The sequence below is a fragment of the Petaurus breviceps genome, unplaced genomic scaffold (genome assembly GCF_028583685.1).
Source record: "Petaurus breviceps papuanus isolate PSGF00001 unplaced genomic scaffold, PetGlider_PUasm1.0 90700, whole genome shotgun sequence".
Classification (NCBI taxonomy): Eukaryota; Metazoa; Chordata; class Mammalia; order Diprotodontia; family Petauridae; genus Petaurus; species Petaurus breviceps.
The window spans coordinates 1,636,183-1,658,451 of NW_027187315.1; the positions used below are offsets into that span (position 1 = coordinate 1,636,183).

The following is a 22,269-nucleotide window of genomic DNA, read 5'->3' on the forward strand; positions in this document are numbered from 1 at the left end:
TGTTAACATCCAGGCACATGTTTTCCACTATGAACATCTGTTAGCAAATAAATAGTCAGACAAGAAAAATCAGATATGATAAAGGTTTCAATTAAGACAATATTTGTAAAGAGTAGCCCGATCACATAACCTCCAGCAAGATTGTACAGCACTCAGTTGCTCAGGAGACCATTTTGAGATACTTTAGGAAAAGAATTTTAAAGGTTCAAGGTCTATTCTAGATAAACTACACTAATTTTCATTGTACACATGGAGAAATTAAGACCCAGGGAATAGAAGTAACTCCTTTAAGGTCACTCAAATAATTAGTGGCAGAGTTGTGTGGGACTAGTATAAGAAAAATATCTTTCTTAAGGAGATTCTAGAATGGAATAAAATAATTTATGAAAAATGGCTTAGCAAATCATAGTTGTCTGTTTGTATGTCTGTCTATCCATCTATCCATCCATCCATTCATCAGCTACCCATCTACACACACACATACACACACACACACATAGATATTTATATATGTATATTTTTTCAGCTAATGTTATTATTGTAGCTATTATTTCTATCTTCTCATCTTTTTTTGAGAGAGTTCAGATACAAATATTCCTAGGACAAGATTTTAAATAGCTTTTCTATTTTATTTAATATTACATATAATATATAGGTGGAAAAAATTACTTTTTTGTAATTAAATAAAAATAGAAGGATGTAAGCTTCTCCTCTGTAAGCTTACTGAAAGCATCTTTGGGACACTTCAGTAGTAGAAGGGACAACAGAGATGATCTGTACTTTATACTGTTCCCATATAGATTTGATTTCTTACATTAGGTCTATATGTCTTGAAATCTTTCACTTCAATTAGTTTAGAGATTATGAGTGTTTGGTATAATAACATCTATTAAAACATTCATTTGTATGGATTAATGTTATATCTGGGTAATGGTGACATCGGTTTTGTGGTCATTATTTGATCAAGTCTTGTGCCTGATATCTTTTCACTTCACTGTGGTGCTTTGGTCCAGCTTGGGGTTCTATATGCCAAAGGAGCTGTAGAAAATATAAAAAAAGATGGAAGTCTGTTTTAGGAATGTAAATTTTTAAGATCTTCCCTGCCCTAGGTTAAGTGCACCTGGACCCTGTGGTGAGAGGCTTGTTTTTCAAGAGAGACTTTGTGATTGGGCAGTGGGTCAAGAGGGTTGTTACATTCTCTGACCCTGGAGAAAGCTAGATAAGCCCTGATGGGAGGCTTTGCTTTGGGGCTCACTTTGAGAAGTGTTGTGTGATTTGACCAGATGAGACTCTGGGCAGCCATTGAGAACCCCCTGGCTTTGAAAAATCCAGATGTTAATGCTTCCCTCTCTGGTAACTGTGATTAGGTATGGATGTAATGCTTGGACAGTTTGTAGGTCTGTCTGCTTGATTTGTTTCTCTGTCTTATAACTTCTGTCTGTATACTCTGAAGTTTGGGGTGCTGACCTTTTTCCCCTGAACTAGGTAAATAATATATATTTGATTGATTAAAGTAATCTTGTTAACCCATTTTGAGTTGCTTTCCTTTAGCAAAGCAGATCTAAGAACCTGTGTTGGCAGCCACCCTGGGGATGCTGGGGTGCTTGCTACTACAAAGTCAGATACACAAAAGCTAGAAAGTAATACCTAGAAAAGGGGTTCTTAACCCTTTTCTGTGTCATGGACCCCTTCTCCTGTCTGATCAAGTCAATGAACATTTAATAAGCACCTACTATATGCCAGACAATGTGCTAAGTGTGGGTAAAGTCTATGGATCTCTTCTCAGAATAATGTTTTTAAATGCATAAACTAAAATACATAAGATTACAAAGAAAACCAATTAGACTGACATGTAGTTATGAAAATATTTTTATAAAAAGTTCATAGACCCTAGGTTAAGAATTCCTGATCTAGATATTGCTTTGTAGCCTTTCTAGGGGGATACAAGATCTTCTGCCAGTGAAAGTAGCATTGATGAAGTTTTTTCCTCCCCTTTTCCTTTTGTTCCTTGGGCCTCTTCAACTAGCCTTCCTTCTTCATATTTTGTTGGCATCAGCAGAGTTTCTCTTCTGCCTAGCCTATTATGGAATAGGGAACACAAACCTTTTGACCTTGATGTGAACCAATAGCCTTTTGAGGTCTTCTAAGGGAGTTCAATAGGACTGCAGAGTTCTAGAGTTATAGGGACTTCAGAAGCCATATATCTCAATTCAATGCCTGGAAAAAGAACTTCCACTACAATATTCTGACAAGTTGTCATCTAGGCTCTTTGAAGATCTTCCACAAAGGTCTTCACTAGCTCCTGAGGCAACTCAGGCTATTGTTGGATGGTTCTGAGTGTCTAGTTATTTTTTCTTATACTGAGCTGGAGTCTATAACTTTCATCCAAGAACCTTCATTCTATTCTCTAAGGTCAAACAGAATGAGTTTAATACCACTTCTACCTGACAAGTTTTCAAATATTTGAAGACAGATGTCATGTACTGCTTTCTCTCCACTTCCAAAGCCAGCATCCGCATTTCCTTCTACCAACTCACATATCTTATAGTTTTGAGTCCCCATTGCCCTCTTCTGGAAATTCAATCTAGCCAAGTCTCCCCCATTCTGAACTTGTGCAGGTGACTTTTTTTTTAATCCAAGTATAGGATTTAGCTTCTTGAGATGTTTTTGATACTGACTCAGTCTTTCAAAGTATTAGATGTCACTGTCAAGGTCACATCATCTGTAAATCTGATCAGCATAGCATCTATGCTTTTATCCAAGTTGATAACAATGTTAAACACAGCAGGGATGAAGGCAGATTTAGGTAACACTCTCCAAGACACCTCTCTGATGATTTCATAGGGTATTGGAAAAAAGAGATGCAACTGAGATCCACTAAGGCTAGAAAGTTTAGAGCAGGGGTTGTTAACCTTTTATGTGCCATGGATTCCTTTTCCAGTCTGGTGAAGTCAACAAGTCCATAACAGTCAGTAACCCTGTCAAAAAAGGAAATGAGGCTAGTCTGGCATGAGCCATCTCTGTTTTATAGTGATCAATATTTGCCTTCCTAAATGTTCACCATCGCTGTAATGATGCATTCTAGAATTTTTCCAGGAAGCAATGTTTAACCTCATTAGTTTGCAGTCCTTAGAATTCTTTTTTCTCCTTCCCCTCCTTTTTTGAAAATAAGAACAATATATACCTACCCAGAGGTGCTAGTCAATTGTCAGTTTCCCTATATATCTCAAAGATCACAGATAGTAGCTTAGTCACCTTTCAGTTCTTTCAGTTTCTAGGAGTGAGGACTTTGGAAAAAAAGATAACTGAGTGAGAGGTTATGTTGAAGCCTCACTTCTCCTTAACACTGGAAAACAGCAAGAAATGTGTGAAAGAAAACACAATGCACACACAGCAGTACAAAGATGTAAACATACACACGTGCACACAAAAAGAAGGCAAAAGTTAGAAATCTTTACATGGAATTCTTTTTTTTTTTTTTTTGCTTTTTGGAGGGCAATTGAGGTTAAATGACTTACCCAAGGTCACATGGCTAGTAAGTATTAAGTGTCTGAGGCCAAATTTGAACTCCGGTCCTCCTGACTCCAGGGCCAGTGCTCTGTTCACTGCACCATCTAACCCCTTTACATGGAATTCTTGATAGAAAACCAGAATAGAGACTAAAAAAAAAAGAGAGATATTTTACAAGCACCCCTAAGAAGATTGAAAATGGCTAATGAAGGAATTGAAAAAAGAGATAAAGAGTGAAATTAACGGGCGGCCAGGTGGCTCAGGGAGTAAGAGCACCAGCTCCAGTGTTGGAATGATCTGGATCAAATCCGGGCTCAGATACTCAATACCACACCCAGAAATAACTGGCCGTGTAACCTTGAGCAAGTTACTTAACCCTGATTGCTTAAAAAAAAAAAAAAGAGTGAAATTAGGTCTGATCTTCAGTGATCAGCCTGTCAATGTGTTGCTAACTTGCTGTACTTATAATAAAATCCTTTTAATTAAAAAAAAAAGAGAAATTAGAACTTTTAAAGAAAAAAATGCAAAAAGAATGAAATGAAATAAGATTTGGAGAATCCAAACTGTCACTTAATAAGCCCAGAAATATCTCAGCTACCCAAGAAGGTAACAAAGAGCAGTAAAGTAATAGAAGGGAAGACAAATTACAATCACAACCAGAAGTCTCAAAAATCTTCTCCTAAAACTTTCTGAGATCCGCTGATCATTAGAAGCACAGCTGATTCAAATTAGCTCCCAATAGCCCCGCTTCCTCTTTCTAGGTTATTGTGATCTCTACCCAACTGCTCTATACAACTTTTATTCACTGATGATGGCATTCACAGACTTCTCTTTGATAAGGCTACATCTCAATCTTTATCTCACCTTTTTTTTTTTTTTTTTTTTTGCTTTTTGGAGGGCAACTGGGGTTAAGTGACTTGCCCAAAATCACATGGCTAGTTTTTGTGTTAGATGTCTGAGGCCGGATTTGAACACAGGTCCTCCTGACTCCAGGGCAGATGCTCTATTCACTGCACCACCTAGCTGCACCCCTACCTCACCTTCTTACATCAAAGTTGAATATTACCTTTTCTTTGTACTTTGTCCCTTTGGGCTAAGACAAAGGAGCATATTGATGATAGTGTTGAGTCTTTTTTAAAAAATTATTATGAACTTAATATTAATCAATAGAACTAATTTTAAAATGCTCTTAAATTGTTTCAGTAAATTATTTGAATGCATAAAATAGAGTAACTTTTTAGTCACTGGCTCTGTCTCCCTCAAGACTCTTTCTCCAGTCATTCTAGTTCTTATGTGGTCAGCATCAAAATATTATGTTGCATTAATGTGCCCCAGTTTATTTAATCAGTCCTCTACCATTAAACACTTAAGTTTCTTCCAGTATTTCTGCAACTACAGAAAATGCTGCTATGAAAATCTTTGAACAGTTAGCATTGTTGTTGTTGCTTTTAATAACACTTTCAAAATTTATTCTCAACAAATTCCCAAAATTTATTCCCAATGAACTCATTAGAGAGTTAAAAGATATGCTAATTTTTGTAACTTTCATAGCACCAGATTCCAAAACCAAACTAAACCCAAGTTTGCAATTCTATCAGCAATGAATGAATGTATCTGGTTTTTTTTTTCAAAGTTCTACCACTATTGAGTATTATTGCTTTTAATTATTTTTTGGCAATTTGAACAAAGTGGGGGAGTAATTTTTTTAGAGCTGTTTTTATTTGTATCTCTTTGGTCACGAGTGAGGTTGGGTGTTTCTTCAAGTAATTATTTACAATTTGTGTTTCACCTTTTGATGATTGTGTGTTTTTATCCTTTTGCTATCCATCATGGATTGGCAGTTATCTTTGTCAAATTTTAATAATTTTTTATAAATTTTGAGTATCAAAATTTTAATCTGTAATATTAGCCATACCATTTTTCTAATCTATCTTTTTTAATTACTTTTTTCCGAGTGTAGAATTAAAAGATAAATAAATATAGTCATACACATTTATCTTATCTAGAATAATCCCTTCTATATGTTGACTTGGGGAGGAATGGGAGTCATTTTCTTCACAATTAAGATAAATACATTTTTCCTTATAATTTTAAAGTAATTTTATATAGTTAGATTCCCTAAGGTATATGGTGTAGTTAGATTCCCTAAGGTATGTGGCTGGATTCGATCCCCAGGTCATCCCGACACTGGGGCAGGTGCTCTTATTTGTTGAGCCACCTGACCGCCCATGTACTTTTGTTAAATAATTAATTTTTTGCCAAGGTTTAATTTTCTGTAGGTTTATCTAATGTTAATTACATGCATGTGTATATGTATGTACAGATATGAATGGTATTCTCGCACATCATTCTATTCCATTTTTACTTACTACTATATAGTTTTAATAATAATTACTTTGTAAAATCTTGAAGTCTGGAAGTACAAGACTGTTTTCATCAGCTTAATTTTTCTTTTGTCGGTATGCCCTTTGATATCCTTGCTCATTTGTTTTTCCATTATTAATTTCATTATAATTTTATCTGGTTTCATTTTTTAAACTCTTGCCATTTGATTCGTGTTGTATTGACTACAAAATTTAATTTTGGAAATATTTAATTGTCCTTTTTACTATATTATTCAGTAAAGTTGGACCTTTGTAAACACAAATCACTGAAATAAGATTCCTCCTTCACAGACTAAACCTACCACATCTGTAGATAAAGGGAAAGAACAAGAGAGCATTATTCAGCCCAAAGAAGAAAAGAGAAGTCTCAGGATAGACATGACTCCTTCAAGTACTTTAGGACCCTATTATAACTGAACTCGTTACATGGATGTAAATCTGACACAGATCAAACTGCTCCAAGTAAAACTAGATACGACAAGGGTGTCATGTGATACGTGTGTTGGTCCTATTCCCTAATACCAGTTTTAAAAAGAGGCTTCCTGGTATATGAAACATACTTACTATCGAAAATGGTGACTAAAGTTTTCCAGTCATGCAAAGGGAGGAAGGGAAAATAATCTTCAATTATCATTTGAAAGAAATAGTCTAGAGATAAGAAAAGCTTCCTGATAAAGATTGTCATTAACAACAGAAATCTACTTCCTTAGAAACCTTTAGGAATATTACTGGCCTTGTTGTAATGGGTTAGGTATAATTCATTCAAGTCTGGTGGCTAGATTAAATGGCTCTTCAAGATCAGTTTCTGCCCTGGAATTCTATGACTTAGTTTAAGATATATTTATCAAATACCTACTATGTGCAAAATGTACAATGTTGAGTGCATGGGGTTACAAAGATGAGAAGAGACACTGTCCCTTCACTCAAAAGAGTTACTAGTTTAATTGCAGAAGCCAAGGCATACAAAAAGAAATATGGTACAAGGTATATAATTTGATAAGTGACAGGATGGGGGGGGAGTCTAGAAAAGTATTTCTTAACCTTTTCAAATATGGGAACTGCTTTTTAATGACCCCAAATATTGTGAACCCTTATGCAATGGCAAATTAATTTGCATTGAGTAAGAATATGCATGACCCCCAAAGCTGCAATGAATTCAGTAGCACTTTAAAATAAATTTACATCCAATTTATCAGAACAACATCTATGACCACTGGAAAAAATATTATGAAAAAACATTACTACATAACACCATATGAGAGATATTTTTATTCAACTGACAGAAGGCATTTCTTAATTACGGATTCATGAATCCTTTGCAATAACTCACTGCCAAAGGATAGACAATTATTGGTCTGTAAGAAAAAAAAGAGAGAGAAAGAAAGACTGAGTTTTGGAAAGTGTGAAGAATTTGCTCTGAACCATGAAAGAATTTGTGCAACTGGAAACAGTTTGAGGAATTCTGAATGTGGCAAGAACCCAAATTTCATGCTGTTCACTATGAACTCAGGATAAAGTAGATGCCCTCTGCAAGATTTTACCCATGGCTAACAGGATCAGACATTCAATCATGGAGAAAAGCATATAGATTTTAAGAACATGCTTTCTAGTCCCCACATTTGGTGTTCCTGACCCTGACTCCCTCCCGAAGTATGCAGAGCACCTTTTACTTTTCAAGCAGTTGTTAGATCAATATTTAATCAATTGCCTTTTGATATGCTGTAGTGCAGAATAAATGGGATGCCAATGTTGCTCATTCAGAACTCATTCCTCTCATGCATCTCTTTGAAAGCTATTGGCTACCCTAAACATGAAGGTCTTTGGGGCTCTGTATTGTCCCACATGGGAAACAGTGGTTTGGTATTTCACAGAGTGGGACTGATTGTGGCTTAATATATAATGCTGATTAACACAAGGGTATAGAACAACAATGAAGGTTGGGGGAAAGGCCATCAAGAGTGTTATTAAGCCCAGTGAGAATTATTGACAGGGTAACTCCATTCAAGAAAGGCTGAGTCCCTTTGTGGGGATTGGGACTAGGCTACAACTAAGCCTGCAGTGTCAGCAAAGATCTTTTGAGAATCCCCTGAGGGAAGATTACCAGGAAAGATTTGCCCATCTGGCTTCCCCACTTCCTTTAAGATCCAGTTAAAATCTTATCTCCTGCAAGAACCTTTCTTGATTCCCCCTAATGTTAATGTCTCTTTCAGTTGGTTATTTCCGATTGCTATTATTGATACCTATTTGTTTGTATGATAGTTCCCACACTACCCTTCGAGATCCTTGCAGGCAGGGACAGTCTTTTGCCATTTTTTGGCCTCCCTACCCCTGGCTTAGAGCAAAGCATGGTGCTTAATAAGTGCATGTGATTGACTTAAGCGAATAATCAGCTACCATGTTTCCCCGATAATAAGACCTATCCCGAAAATAAGCCCTCCCCTTACTGTGTAAGATTCCTCTAAAATAAGCCCTCCCCCAAAAATAAGCCCTATTGAGATTGCTACTGTAGTGAAGGTGATCCCCTGCGCTACACGCTACCGTCCACCTCCCCCCCCCCTGTGAAATGCACGACGCGCTCCGAGCTGCATCCAATCAGAGCTGCAGCAGTGAGCGCCGTCATCCTGTTCTTCCCCAGTGATTTGCTTATTGAATAAAGGTACATTTTTTTGTTCACATTTACCTGTTTATTACAATTGCTGTCAATGTTCATTAAAATAAGCCCTCCCCTGAAAATAAGCCCTCTGGTGTTTTTCTGTCCAAAAAAAATAGTAAGACAGTGTCTTATTATCGGGAAAACACGGTAGCAGAACTCCCCACAAAGTAAACAGAAGTTCATTGGACAATTAGAGACAAAGTAAATGTATGACATGAACTTCCAACTAAATGCACAATAATGCAGTGATTATACAAAAAGTTTGGGGCTTATATCCCCCCCCCCCAATACCCTGCATTTAGTTTCTTTTTTTTCCTTTGGAGGGCAATTGGGGTTAAATGATTTGCCCAAGGTCACACAGCTAATTGTGTGTGTGTGTGTGTATGTGTGTGTGTGTGTGTGTGTGTGTGTGTGTGTGTGTTAAGTGTCTGAGGCCGGATCCAAACCCAGGTCCTCCTTACTCCAGGGCCGGTGCTCTATTCATTGCGACACCTAGTCGCCCCTGCATTTAGTCTCTTATAAGATACTGAACTTTTATATAGGTGTTCAGTGTATGTCATCATCAGAAAAAACCCTCACCGACCACAGCTTTTACTTTTGTTGGTTGTTGATACATTTTATTTCAACACAACAAATGTTTTTTCTATAAATACCCAAGTGCTTAAAATATTCTTCCCTAAAACAGTCGAGCAAAACCACCTAATAGAATGATTGCATCACAGCTACTACTTTCCCAAATCTTTTAGAAATGGTACAGTGTTCTGTGGAAGCACCTAATAAACTTCTATTGGATTGAACTAAATTGAATTTAATTTATTGAACTGAATTATTTTCAAATCTCCTTTAAGGCAGGTAGGGAGCACAAGACCTGAAATCAGGAACTCCTGAGTTCAAATCCTGGCTCAAGACATTGTCTAGCTGTGTGATCCTGGACAAGTCACTTAATGTGTCTGCCTCAGTTTTCTGTCTATGAAATGGGAATAATAATAGCACTGTCTCACAAGGTTATTATGAAGATCAAATGATTAACATATGTAAAGTATGTAATACAAACTTTAAAGTACTATTATTATTATAATGCTGTTGTAGCTGTTTTAGGAAGAGTATCTACTTTGTAGGAGAGATCATTTATTTTGATGTCCTTTTGTTACCTTATTAACTAAACTTTGTTAGTGATTTAAGATGGACAAAGAATACACAGACTTTGTGAAAAGTTGACAACACAGATACTATAGTTTTTTGCTGAAAATGTGAATAAAGGTGTTTAGCATGTGGAATGGTGGGAAGATTCTAGGGAAACAGATGGTAGCTTGTGTCATGCCTGATTCTCAGCTCCCACGGACCTGGTCAGTTCCAGCTCACCTTTAGGTCTAAAGCTGGACTGACCTAGAAAGTGAAAGTTGGGGCGGCCAGGTAGCACAGTGAGTAAGAGCACCGGCTCCAGTGTCGGGATGACCTGGGGATAAAATCCCAGGCTCAGACACTTAGCACCCACCCAGAAACACCTAGCTGTGTAACCTTGAGCAAGTTACTTGACCCCAATTGCTCAGGGGTGGGCAGGTGACTTAGCAAGTAAGAGCACCAGCTCCAGTGTCGGGATGACCTGGATCAAATTCGGACTCAGATACTCAGCACCACACCCAGAAATAACTGGCTGTGTAACCTTGAGCAAGTTACTTAACCCTGATTGCTTAAAAAAAAAAAGAAAGTGAAAGTCAAGAGGAATGAGGCACTACTTTGGTGTAAAGTGAGCCAGCACTGGGGTCAAAGGAGTCCAGGGTAACCAGACTGGTTAGTGACAATTCAAGGTCAACCCAGGATTTCAAAGGCTATTCTTCCTTTCCTAAGGGCTTCCTAAATTTCTAAACATCATTAGAATTGTTCTTCTTTCCTGGGTCCTACATAACAGGCTAAATTGCTGCCCCCTCCCTAGAAACAAATAATTGGAAGCCTGAGAAAGAACTACACTGTACTGAATCTCAATTCTCTCTTTGTCTTCTAGGTCACTCATCTATTAGGGTGGATATGAATTCTTCAAATTTTATTGTGCTTGGCTGAAAGCCTTCATGAGAGATGAGTTTCTAGTGGAATCCTACATGAATTTTTTCTATTCATTGAACATTGCCTAGTCCAATAAGAGATGTCTCTATGAATTATGGTGATAATAATATCATGGTCCATGGGAAGTCACGTTTTTTACGGATATAACCACAGCTGGAAAGTGGCTGTTGACACAACGGATATTTCTTTGCTATTTAGTTGATTCACAGTGAGTGTTGTTTTGTGTGACTTTGTTGACCACCTGATAGTACATACATTAACAAAAGTTTTTAGGCAGCTCTCTTAGATCATAACTAATCAGCATGTTGGAGAGGGACACACAATATCTTCCAGAGAGACACAAATTGATTCGATGTTTGTGTGATTTTGGCAGGTGCCACAGTCTAGTGCCAGGCACCCATAAGCACCATGACTACAGACCAACCGGTCATTCCAGCTGTTGCTGGTCACCACAGTTCTACAGTTACATCATCTCTGCCACAGCCCCTGTTGTTCCTGGAAACTATCCAAACATCATCCTCTATCCCACAGTAACTTTAACTAGGACAAATTTCCTGGAGAGAGGGCTACCCCTCTAAACTAATCTCCATGGCAGAGGTGGCCATTAGGAGAAGGATGAGGTAACAAGGCAAAGGGCCATAGAGGGTCTCCTGCTAATGCTAAATCTCCCAAGAGTCTTTGCAGACTTAGACTAGCTAAATCTTGACTTCTTTCCTTCTTCACATTCTATTTCTTTCCTTCTAAGAAGATCTAGAACAGGGCACAACCTCTGTATGTGTGTGTGATGCAGCTATCTTTTCCCCCTCTCTATATCCCAATCTAGTAAAACCTATGGTGCCCTGCTCAGAATAATGCTTGTAAATACGTGAAGTGAAATATATAAAATTGCTAAGTAAATAAATTATATTGAAATACTGTTATCAGACTGTGTATGTATACATGCATGTGAATTGTATGGGTATATGTGTGGGCATATATGTGTATGTGTGTACTTGTGTGCATGTTCAAGAATCCTGGCCTAAGAATCCCTGGTCTAGGAATTCATGTGATATGTTCTTTATCATATTAGCACCATTCCACCCTTCCCCCTGCCCATGACTGTTTTCTTTTTAAATGTGGTTTATTGTTGCTTTTTGCCTTTATGTTGAAGATGTCACCTACCTTCCAGATTGAGCATTTTCTTGTTACAAAGGAAAATATTTAAGAAAATATATCTAATAAAAAGTCTGACTGTATAGTACAGTGTAGACAATATATTATCCTATTAGTTCTCACCTCTCTTCTGTGAGGGAAGTATGTTTCATTATTTCTTCTCGAAACTATCATTCATTTTTCCCTTACTTGGGATTCAACTTCCTGTTTTGCGGTCTTTTCCTTTATGCTCCAGCAATTCCGGATATTGTTTTCTTGGTTCTCCTTATTTAGTTCTGCATCAGTTTATATAAATCATACAATGATTTTCTGAACTCCTCCTCTTCATCCTCTCTTACTGCGTAATATTTCATTACATTCCTATATCACAGGTTTTTTCAGCCATCTTTCAATCATTGTGCGTGTACTTTGTATACAATTCTTTTTTTTTTAATAGGGGGTAAGGTAGGGCAATTGGGGTTAAGTGACTTGCCCAAGGTCACACAGCTAGTTTCTGTGTTAAGTGTCTGAGGCCAGATTTGGACTCAGGTCCTCCTGACTCCAGGGCTGGTGCTCTATTCACTGTGCCACCTAGCTGCCCCTGTATACAATTCTTCATGACCACAGAGTGCCACTATGATTATTTTTTACAAACTCTTTGGCTTAGCATTTAAAGCTCTTCACAACCTGACCCTATTCCACCTTTCCAGTTTTATCACACATTGTTTCTCTCCACATACTTTATGTTGCTTTTTCATACATGACACTCCACCTCCCATCTCCATGCTTCTGTAATGGCAAATGCATACCCCCTTCCCCTCTGCCTCCTAAAATCCCTAGTATGGTAGGATAACTATTCTAACCTTTCCCTTAAGGGACTTCAGGCTGTTTTTTCTTCCTTGAGAGGCCTGAGACCTATTAAAGACCTTAATCTGAAAAGGTCAAGGTTCCCCACTGTATTCTGGGCCACTCCAGTTGTCCTGATCAATATCTTGCCATTGGACCCAGATGGCTCCAGAGGAGAAAGTGAGGCTGGTGACCTTGCACAGCCCTGCCTCACTTAAATCCCAATAACTTACATGTCATGGCATCACCTCTCTGATGTCATAGTGTCCTTCAAGAATGAAGTTCAAACAACAATAATCTCTCCCTGGGGGTGGCCAGGTAGCACAGCGAGTAAGAGCACCGGCTCCAGTGTCAGGATGACCTGGGGATCGAATCCAGGGCTCAGACACTTAGCACCCACCCAGAAACACCTGGCTGTGTAACCTTGAGCAAGTTACTTAACCCCAATTGCTTTAAAAAAAAATGCCTTATCAACAATAATCTCTCCCTTGAGAAGTTACTCAAGACTTAGTTGTCTCAAAGGAGTACAGGCAAAGACTGTTGACATCACTTCTTCATCACCTGAGTCCAAAGCTGCCATGATGCTTGACTGGTGAGCCATGATGGTATCTTCACTCAGGTGAATCAATTAACGAGTGCTGAATAGCCTTCTCTTGCCATGGCTAAGGAAATCTCTTTTGTTAACTGCTGAATGACCTACAAGTGTCTCATTTTGTTCCAATATCAAACCAGGAGACTGCCTGAGTCAGTCCAAGCCCAGAATACTAGATTTCCTTCAAAATTGATATTATAACTTATGTAGACCCCCATTGTTTCCAATCTGGCTTGTTTTCTGAGCAGTGTTAGTCTATCAGGGAAGGCTCTGTAGCAGGAGATGTCATTCAGTCTGAAGCATGTACTTTGATCCTACCCCTTGGCTTCCAGATTTCCTGCTATCCAGTACATAGCAGTTCATTCTTATCTGTTAGCCAGCACGTAGTAGCCTTCTAATCTCATATCCTTATGATGAGGCAATTAGGGAGAAGCAGAGACCAGAATGGCCCATCTCCTTTTGCTAACATGTGCCTATCGGAATTGTCTTTATCATGTTGTAAAAGTTGTTCATTTTAAATCCTGTGCTGATCTTGAGTGATCAGCCTGTCAAGGTACTTCTGCCCTGATGCATTTTTAATGAACTCCTTAATTTTCTTTTTCCTGAGTTTTGTCTCTTTAATCAGAGCAAAAGCCCAAACAAAGAATTTTCCTTTTAATATTAATTACATGGAACATCTTCTGTATAGGTCTTTTTTGGTCTCTGCAGATGTTAGTGTTTTCCTCCATAAGTTCTGTTTTGTATATATTCTGTATAGATTAATAAGTATAGTTTTCTTTGTCTTCTCAATTAGAAGGTAAGAAAGTAAGATTTTTTTTCTTTTTTTTTGTCATTTTATCCCCAGAGCCTAGTCCAGTTGCCTTCTACACAATATGAATTTAATAAATGCTTGTTAACTGATTTGATTGCTTAATTGATATATTGAAACTTTATTTCTTTCTTTGCCATCCTTAGGATATAAGTCCATTAATAGGATCACAGAGTCAATAGAAAGGAACAAGCATAAAATTATCTTCAATGGAATAAATGGGATGCAGTGAGATGTATTCCTTAATTCTAATCCTAGGAACCAAGGGGTTGGGGTAGGAGTTGTTTAGTCATTTTTCAGTCATATCTAACTCTTCATGACCTCATCTTGGCAAAGATATTGGAATAGTTTGCTATTTCCTTCTCCAGCTCATTTTACAGATGAGGAAACTGAGGTAAACAGGTTTAAGTGACTTTTCCTGGGTCACAGAACTAGTAAGTGTCTGAAGCCAGATTTGAACTTAGGAAGATGAATCTTTCTGTCTCCAGAGCTCTAACAACTGTGCTAACCTTTCTTTTCTTTCATTACTTATCCCTTTTGATATCATGCCACCTTCTCAAGAGCATATCTGCTCTATCCTTGCAGACTGAGTAGTGCCTTCCAAGGTAATACATCCTTCTTACCAGGAGACATCAAGATATATGACCCTGTCATGTAGAAGCTGACCTCCTGAAGTATCCAAACATCTCCACTGGGGTTCATTGCAAGGTCCTTGTCGCCCTCCCTCATGCCTCTGTAAGGTCTCTTTATGCTCTTGTCAGATCATTACATTTCTGACGACTCTACCCAATTGCTGCTCCTTCCCTCTATAATCTTCCTTCCACTGTTCTGCCTTTACTCTCCTAACAACCCAAAAGTCAGGGTAAAAATTAAAAGCCTCTCAGCTATCTCTCCTCGACATTCCAAGTCATAGTACATAATATTTCTGACATGTCACTGTGGCCTCTTTGCTAATATTTCATTCAATAGTTTTGCCTTGATGGTCAATAAAGATAATTAATGTTTAGCTTGTTGTTTATCTCTCCCATAAGTGGAGACCATAGGTGTCTCATAGAAGGAGTTTAGGAGAATAGCTTCTTTCCCAGTTGAGGTGAAGATTCTATGTAATCTTGAATTAATTGTTATTTGAATGTTTGATAATCAGCCTTCTAGTAAGGAGACAAATGTCTGAATCATGCTGCCTTCATTGGTTGCCTCTCCTGAGCCTGTTCTGCTCTGCTTTCTAGTACCTTCCCCACCTCTGATTTCTAACTATAAACTGCTACCTAACACCTTGAGAAGATTCCACCCTGAGGCCAAACCCCTAGAGATATTGGTAACCTACAGGAATGCCTTCCTCAGTGACTAATCAACTCCTACCTGGTAGTACCTTTCCCTTCTTAGTGATTCTGAACTGATTGGCTGTCATTATTCAAAACCTATTCTACTTCTCCCAGCATCCTCTCTCTTATTTCTTTTTTTTTTTTTTTAATAATCTGGCGATTTATTCCACTAGACAATGTCCCAGTTAGGCTTTATTTGCCCTTGCGGGCTTTGATCTTTCTTAGGTAGAACTCAAGCTCTTTGCCCTCAAGCACGTAGCCGTCTGCTCGGCCACACTGGCCTGGCCTTGATGCGATGCAGGCAAGGAGCTTGCCCTGCTGGAACTGTTCCTCCAGAAGCGAGCTGATCTTGGCGTTCTTCTTCCGCTCCTCATATTTTTTCTGGATCTTCTTTGACCGCTTTTTATTTAGAATTTCTTCCTCCTCAGGAGTCAGCTTCGCGCCCTTCTTCCGGCCCAAGGGCAGCGCGTAGTGGGACTCGTACCGCTGGCGGTATGGGGTGCTATCGTTGAGCACGATGCAGTTCTTCCCCAGAGTCTTGGTCCGGACCAGCTCGTTGTTGGAGGCGTTGTAGACCACGTCAATGATCCTCGTCTTGCGGGTGCAGCACTCGGAGCCCCAGGAGAAGTTGCCCACGTCCAGCCTCAGCGCCCGGTACTTCTTGTTGCCTCCGCGCACTCGCACGGTGTGGATGCGGCGGGGGCCGATCTTGGTGTTGGCGGGCGGCCGGCCCAGCTCATACTTGCGCTTCTTGTGGTAGGGCTTGCGCTTGCCCCTGGTCTTGCGGCGCTTGTGCCAATTGTCCCCGGAGATCCCCATGGTCGGCAATCTAACACTATCAACCCCTTCCACTATGCTCTCTGGAATGCCTGTTCCATAGGTGCCAAACTTGCTTTCCTCTTAATTCTTTCCCATCCCATCTTCTGGCTCTCACTGAGATCTGGCTCTTTCCTGAGGACATAGCTTTTCTGACCACCCTTTCCAGCACTGGTTTTATTCTTAATTCCCCAACTCATTTGTCCAAGTTGGAGGGTTGGAAAGCTCCTTGCTTCCGATTGCCACTTTCGGGTTCTCTGTCTACCACTGTCACTCAGTAATCTCTCTCCTTTAAGGTTCATTCAATTCATTCAAGATTCTGGGAGTTGCTATCTACAAATATTTTGCATATCCTTCTTCTTTCCCCAAATAGTTCAGAGCCTGGATCACAGTTTTTTCTTCCTCCCCAACGCCTATCCTGCCTATCCTCATACTAGAGGATGTCAACATTCATGATACTCCCTGAAACAAACTAACTTCTCTGTTCCTCAACTCATTTTATAGGACCTATTTCTCTTCCTTACCTCAGCTATACGCAGACATCTTGATCTTATCATCACTCACAAATGCTTAACTTCTATGTTCACGAATGCTGAAATTCCCTTATCGGATCACAATCTGTTGTCATTCCACCTTTCTCTCTGCCTTGCACCCCCAAATCCTGTTCTTCATTCTCACTGTAACTTCTAGTCTTTCCATCTCTCTTTCCATCTCTTTTAATGTCTTTATTAATTTCTTTGTTTACTTTTAGTTGACAAGATTCAGTTCTACAATCCCTTGAGTTTCAAATTTTCTCCCCCTTCCTCTCCTCCTTGCCCCTCCCCTCCCATGGCAGCATGCAATCAAGTATAGGATCTGCAAATACTTTCACATTAGACATTAGTCGGGTTGTAAATAAGAATTGTAACCAATGGAATGAAAAATGGGAAAGAGGAAACAAAACCAAACAAGAAAAAGAAAGAGAGCAAGTAGTTTGCTTCAGTCTGCATTCAAACTATTCTTTCTAGTTCTTTCTCTGAATGTAGACATCTCCTTCCATCATGAGTCTTTCCATCTCTTAGTTCTTCCCCAGGTGAGACTCCAGGCTTGGCCAAACCCTTCTCCCTTCCCCACCTTGATCCCTTAGTGAACCAATTCATCTTGATGTTATCTACCTCCCTTGAGTTCCTTGCCCCCTTACCCCATCACAGAGTTTTTCCAATCCTCAGTACTCCAGCTCTTTCATTGCTCTGCCCCAAATAAATATCCTATCTTTAGAGTGACAGTTAATATATGTTACTGTTGTTTTTTAAATTGGTCTTGTTCTTCCAGTGTTGAGAATGCTATGCCATACTGTAGAGGAATCGATAGCCCCTCCAGAAGCCAGGACTTCTTTTCATATAGTTTGTGGTTAAACATTCACTAGCTCACCACTGGTTATAACCCACATAAACAAAGATTCTTTGGGAGGGGGGAGTCCTCAATAGTTTTTAAGAGTATAAAGGGGGTTTTTGAGGACAGCTAAGTGGTGCAGTGGTTAAAATGCTGAATCCACTCATCTTCCTGAGTTCAAATCTGACGCCAGACACTTACTAGCTGTGTGACCCTGGGCAAGTCATTTAATCCTGTTTGCCTCAGTTTCTTATCTGTAGAATGATCTGAAGAAGGAAATGACAAATCACTACATTATCTTTGGTAAGGAAACCCCAAATGGGCGTTCCAAAGAATCAGGCATGGCTGAAATGACTGAGCAACAACAACAAAAGTGGTCTCCAGACCAAAACATTTGAGAACTGCTGTCTTAGAATAATGTCTTTTCATGGGGCAGCTAGGTGGCAGTGAGTAGAGCACTGACCTTGGAGTCAGCAGGACCTGAGTCCAAATCCAGCCTCAGACACTTAACACTTACTAGTTGTGTGACCTTGGGCAAGTCACTTAATCCCAACTTCCCCCCTCCAAAAAAAAAAAAGACAAAAAAAAAGAATAATGTCTTCTTAAACACACATGTGCTTGCACATACACATGCATATTATGAAGGAAAGTTATGAAATGTGTATAGCATGAAATCTAATACTCAACTGATAAGAAACTAACTAGAGGTAGGAAAATCAACACTATTTTTTATCAGGGTCATATATTCTGAGTCATTCTAATGTCAATAGAAGCTTGCATGAATGACCATTGATTACTGACTAAAACCATATCAAAATGATTACTTTTTCTAAGCAGTTCACAGATCACTGTAAATATATCTTTCCCTCTACCATAATCTCTCATGTGTTTTCCTCTTTGTTCCCTACCCACCCTACTTTACAAGGAAGAAGGGAACGGAGAAAGGGAAGGAATACGATTAACACTAATAGTCTCTATATGCAATGGTTCCCATTGGTCTTCCCTTTTCTCTTCACTTAACCCAGACTCTGATCTATAGTTTTATACTTTTTTCTTTCATTTTATTACCCTTCATTTGGTTGAAGTTTATTTTGCTTGTGACTTTTCCTTCTTTTGAAAAGTCACTTTTGTTTTTGTATTTTATGTTTATGTATTATTTTATTATATCATTATTTTTGACTCTGCAGTCAGTCCTACTCTCTCTCTTCCCATTCTCTGTCCTAGCCTGTTTCTTTGTTAAGGAAATTTCAGTACCAAACTGTACATTGCACCCCAATTCAAGTAAGTTGTAATTACTTTCCCCAGATTTTTCTTCTTTCCTTCCAAACTTAGAGGCTTTCTCCAAAAAAAAAAAAAGTGATTTGTAAATATTAAAACACGATGTGAATGGGAGTTCTTCCCTCCCCAGTTTTCATAGACTTCTATGGCATCAGGAGCTAACGCATAATAAGATGGACTGACCTGCAAATTTATTGATGCAGATATCCCCCAGCTTTCTTTACTCAAGCTCTGTAAGTTACAGCTACCACTTAAGGGCTCCCTGGAGCACTGAGAAATTCAAATGATTTGTCCAGAGTCATTTGTCAAGGATGGAACTTGAACCCAGGTTTTCCTGACTCTGAGGCTGTCTCTATCTACAATGCCATGCTACCTGTAAATGGGTGTGTAGAGATCATTTATAAATAGGGTATTTGCCTGTAAATGACAAGTACAATAATATATGGTAGAGATAATAAATGGGACAGGAATTCTGAGGAAAGAAAAATCACTGTAGATTGGTATAGTGAGGAAAGGTTTCATGGAAGAGAGAAATTAGAGTAAGTGAGGCAAGGGTGATTCTGGAAGGAACAAAGATGAGGCAATGGGGTTAGGCAATGTGGGGAGGGTGGGGCGAAGACTGGCCTGTCTAGAACTGAGGGTAGGGAATATAGGGGAGCAGTGAGAAATAAGGAGGAAGCTGAGCCAGGCTCAGTGTGTGGAGCACCTTGAATTCTAAGGCTTCGGGGGCACTTTGTTCCTTCTAGCTCCAGATTCTCTCAGTGTATCAGGTTGTTAGATGTTTATCTCCTGAGTTCTCAAACCCTTGGCCTGTGAGCTGCAATAAGCTATTTAGGGCAGCCTAAGTCATACAACACAGCCATTGACCTTCCATTCAGAAGGGTATGTGATTGAATTGTCATAAAAAGAAACCAAGAATTTGAAAGTAATTGAAAGAATAGATTGGTAATATCACTAAAAAATAACAATGTGTGTGTTAGTACATGTGTATAATCTATATCAAACTGTTTGCCTTCTCAAGGGGTTTTGGGGAAAGCACAGGCGAGTGCTTTTGCTCTCGCAAAGAGAGAAGGCTCTGCCTTTTTTTGTGCCATATTGGCTCTGTCCCAATTGTTTGCCTTCCCAAGGAGGGGAGTGGGAGGAAGGAGGGAATTTGGGATTCAAAATTTTAAAAAAAGTTAAAAATTATTTTATACATAATTGGAAAAATAAAATATAAAAATTTAAGAATTATAAAAAGTAAAAATAACAATATATCTTTGAGGTAGCTAGGTGGTATAGGTGGCAGGATAGATGGATAAAGGACTGAGACTGGAGTCAAGACCTTACAAGCTGTGTAACCCTGGGTAAGTCACTTAATTTCTGTTTGCCCCAGTTTCTTCAATTATAAAATGGGACTAATAATAGTACCTACCTCCCAGAGTTATTTTGAAGATTGAATGAGATAATATTTGTAAAGTACTTAGACCAGAGGTTGGGAACCTGCAGCCTCAAGGCCACATGTGACCTAGGTCCTTGGGTGGGGTCTTTTGACTGAGTCCCAGTTTTGCAGAACAAATCCTTTTATTAGGGGGGTTTGTTCTGTGAAGTTCAGATTCAGTCAAAGGGCTGCATTTGAAGATCTAGGGGGCCACATGTGGCCTCAAGACCGAAGGTTCCCTAGCCTTGGTTTAGACATTTAAATAAATATTTATTTCCTTCCTTCATTCATAGCACCCCCTAAACTACTCCCAGGTGGAGTCATAGCTATTTTAAGGTATAATTTAAAGTCCTAACCCAACGTGTCCCTCTCCTCTTAGAGATAGTAGATATACAAATTCATTTGTGCAAAAGTAGTTCCTTAGGACACAAAACGGTATATAGTTTTTTTTAAAGGGGGCAGCTCAGTGGTGCAGTGGCTCTGGAGTCGGGAGGAGTCAGTCAAATTAGACCTCAGAAACTTGACACTAGCTTGACTTTGGGCACTTAACCCCAATTGCCTTGCCTTCCCTCCTTTAAAAAAAAAAAAGGAAAGAAAATTAAAGAAAAAAAGAAAGGGAAGTCTAGTGGCAAGATACTCTCAGCAGTCAGACAAAAGGAGTGAAGCCTCCAAGAGAGTTATAATCTATTCTTCCTGGAATCCCTCTGAGTCATCAACATACAGGGAGGGCATGGTGACTACACCTGGAGTCTTAGAGGGGGGCTGAAAAATGACCATTTGCTTTGTCTCTGCTCTTCAGCCACTATCAGATTACAGATGGGGCTGAACCACTTGGCTGCCTTCCTCTCTGGAACCCCACCTTCATCTCTGTCTTGTTCCTCCCATACCACTGATACCATGGTTTTGTATCATTATCTACAGCAATGAGGGTTCTCACCTGGTAAGGTCACCCTGCTGGAGGCTTGTGCTTGGCTGAAGTTAAGACATCTTTTAGACTCGTAAGCAATGGGAGCCCTTTTGAAGGTGTTTGTGCAGGGAGGTGATATGATGAGATGAATGTTTTAGAATAATTAGTCTAGTGACATTGTGCAAGATTGTAGTAAGGAGAATCTGGAGTCAGGGAGACCAGGTCAGCTACTATAATATTTGAAGTAAGGTGATTGATAATAGTATGAACTCAGGTGGTGGGGAAGGGAAAAGGGAGAGGGGAGTCAAGCATGGTGATAAGGTTTTGAGCTTGAGCTACTGCCAGAATGGTAGCGTCACTGAAATATATAGGGATGAATTCTCCCCAGGAAGTGGAGGAGATCACACTGGGGCAGGGAGGGGAGGAGGTGGAGAATTGGTTTTTATGAAATGTTAAGAAGGAGGTAACTCCAAGAAATTCAAGTGGAAATGCTGAATGTTGAAGATGTGGTAAAAATTGGGGATAAGGAATCAAAATTTGGGAATTAATAATACAGAGGTGCTCGTTAATGCCATGGGGGTACTGGAACCAGCTCATACTAACTCATGAGAGCTGATTGTTAAATTTGCAGTGGAAGTTAACAAATGCTACAAATCAGGACTTGATTAATTGTTTTGTTGATCGTCTAGACTTAAGAAAATGGTGGAGAAAAAGTTAATGCTGATTAAATTTGAAAGCATCTCACACATACACACACACACACACACACACACACACACATCTCCTCCCCCTCTGCCCAAAGTTGGTTGTTAAATATTTGCTATTTAAACCATGAGTTTAAATAGTTAAAATCGTGAGAACAGATGAGTTCTTTAAGGAGAAAACATAGATTAAATCTTTTTTTTCTTTTTCAAAAATTATACAATTAGCAAGAGTCTCTGGCCAAATTTGAACTTAGGTCTTCCTGACTCCAAAACTGGTGCTTGATCCACTGGACCACTTAGCTATCCCTATTGATTAAATTTTAAAGAGCTCTTTAAGTAGAAAGTATTGTAACTCAGTAATGCTAATAATAAAAAATCAAGAAGAAGAGCAGGAGTCAGGAAGAAGATCGTTTAAAGACGGGAAGGAAGGAAGGAAGGAAGGAAGGAAGGAAGGAAGGAAGGAAGG

General features: G+C 39.2%; 1 long non-coding RNA gene and 1 pseudogene across 2 annotated transcripts; both read right to left on the bottom strand.

Annotated features, from left to right (window-relative positions):
• Positions 1 to 267: 267 nt before the first annotated feature.
• Positions 268 to 21,238, bottom strand: LOC138144360 (uncharacterized). 2 transcript variants are annotated; one of them, XR_011163922.1, is made up of 4 exons: positions 21,130 to 21,225; positions 3,519 to 3,659; positions 2,913 to 2,978; positions 268 to 1,038 (listed from the first exon to the last, which is right to left on the bottom strand). It is a non-coding gene; the product is annotated as an uncharacterized lncRNA (long non-coding RNA). The 2 variants fall into 2 exon arrangements; XR_011163921.1 differs by lacking the exon at positions 3,519 to 3,659 and having other exon boundaries at positions 271 to 1,038; positions 21,130 to 21,238.
• LOC138144359 (small ribosomal subunit protein eS8 pseudogene) lies at positions 15,433 to 16,159 on the bottom strand (annotated as a pseudogene).
• Positions 21,239 to 22,269: the final 1,031 nt, after the last annotated feature.